This window comes from Poromitra crassiceps (assembly GCF_964638095.1).
Source record: "Poromitra crassiceps genome assembly, chromosome: 4".
NCBI lineage: Eukaryota > Metazoa > Chordata > Actinopteri > Beryciformes > Melamphaidae > Poromitra > Poromitra crassiceps.
Window position 1 is genome coordinate 37,452,978 of NC_139626.1, and position 2,419 is coordinate 37,455,396.

Sequence of the window (2,419 nt, forward strand, 5' to 3'; positions counted from 1 at the left end):
GATTGGCTAAGCAGCGCAGCAGCCATCAAGGCCATACCCTAGCAACAGCAGGTAAGCCACGCCCTCTTCGTAGCTCATTGGTTTGACACCAGGAAAAGCAGCTGCTGATTGGAACAGAGACGTGTTGGGCGTGCCTCTTACGTTGAACTTGGCTGTGTTGTTTGGGTTGCCAGATTTGATAACTCCAGAAAAGTATGGATGCTGATCGTGAGGTAAAACACGTCCACTCGACAGTCATCTCTTATCCACGTATAGCTCGTTGCAGAACAGACGAGGCGAGGCTGAAATACCCGGAGTTGCATTGTGTGCTCATTTCCTGCCCAAGTCATCCTGTAAACCTGTGTTTCTCAATATGGGGTCCAGGGACCACCAGGGGGTCGTTGAGGGGGTTCCAGGGGGTCCCCAGCAAATTGGTGAATTGTAAACTTTACCATTCCATTCAATTTGCAATTAGAGAATGTAGAATAAATACTATTTTGATCAAAATAGTACAAACAGATATTATAGTATCAGTTTATATCATCATATCATGTCCTCAGATTTGGGTCCAAGAGACAAAATTTCATTAAATGGGGGTCCGTGCCCCAAATATGGATTAAATAAAATAATTTAGGGGGTATGAAAAAGGTTGAGAATCACTGCTGTAAGCGATAGACTAGTGAACATCCAGGACATTTTTTCTTATCAACCTATTTCCAGAGTAATATTCCTGTTTGAAATGTCAGTTATTATTTATTACCACCAATTATTAATTGGTTTACGAGTCCAGACAGTAAAATATGACAGAGTGTCATATGATCTTGAGGAACATACTAGTAGGTCCAGTTGCAGAACACACACTTTCATTTTGAATAGCATTTGTAAGGCAAACAGGTGGCAAAGGCGGTAGCTTTGGCACTTGATTCACTGCAGGGCAACATTGCTAGAGAAATGTACGAGGCGAGCCATGAATCTCTCAGCAAGAGTGCAGACTATGAATGCATAGTTTCACTGGCCATGGAAAACAGGCAGTTTGTATTACTAGCAGAGATATTAGATCTATATGTGCCATCAGACTCTGCAGAGATCACAAAGGCGTTATGTGAAGCAAGTGATTTATGGTGAAATAAAAGAGCATGAGAACCACAACCACACTTTTTGTTTTTGTTGTAGAGTTGGTAAAGAGTGTCAGTATCCTCATGGGTCTGGGTGGGCCGTGTGGTGCCGCACGTTTTCTCAAATATTGCAAGTTTTCACAAAGTTTTTTTTTTTGTTAAACCTGCTGTTATGTGAAGTAAGTTTAGAGGGAAACTATTCCGAACACAATGGGAAATACACCCAAAATGATATAGCATATAGCATCATGATGAAACTCTAACGGTTCAGGCTGATATAACTGATTGCCAGATGTATTTGTAAAGTCTCATGGGAGGAGACTGAATCAGAAAAACTTCCCATTGTTTGTGCATCAAAGTTAATTCTGCATGTCAATCCAACACTGAATATCCATGGTGATGAATGAGGATGATTTGTTAGGCAAACTGTGATCACTATTTTTTTTACCAGACCGATCAGAAGCCAATGCAGAAACCACATTCAGAGTTGCAAATTAAACTACGGTATATGACTTAATGAAAGAGAACCCCCCCCCCCCCTGGGTTTTGACTATCTGAGTTTTGCATGCATGACTTTAAATTGCTATCTGGACAGAGTTAACTCCTGTCCAGGTTAATATTTCCTGCTATGATAAACACACTCAATATTCCCATCATGCAGACAGGTGCAAAGGCCAGCGGGTGATGTGGACGGCTGCTCTGTTGTATTAGCTGCCTTTTGTGTCCTGTTTGTTAATATCCATTTATGAGGCGAGGAGGCAGCTTGCCAATGAAAGTAATGATCTCTCTTCCCATGCAATTTTAATCCACAATATACAAAATAGAAGAGGATGAATATTTTCTTCTCTTTTGTGTGTGTGTCACTCCTTAAGTTGAACGGAATATGATTGATTTATGAGGCTTGATGCCTTCTAGTTCTATAACACAATATCGTTTGCTATCCTCGCACATTTGTACCCACTTCATGGTGATATGGGGCGATGCACTGCAGACCAAATTAGCCTTGCTGCTGTGCTCTTGTTTGCAGCCTCTGTACAGTCATAGTCAGAATATAGAACAGTCACACATACTGTACAGTTCAACTCTTTCACAGCAAACTAAGCTGCTGCGTTTTCTCTGGTCAGGTCTGATCTCTATTCGGGCCGCACTCCAAGAGTATTTCTGGAGTAATAACAGAATAGTTATGTATATATTTTTTTTACACTTCTTATCTGCCGTCAGACTGTGAAGTGATATTGCTGCACCACGCCACTGACCTCTGTTCCTCTGCAGCTCATTTGACAGCGGTTTATATTGTCTGACACTGGGGGTTTGTCTCTTTAAGT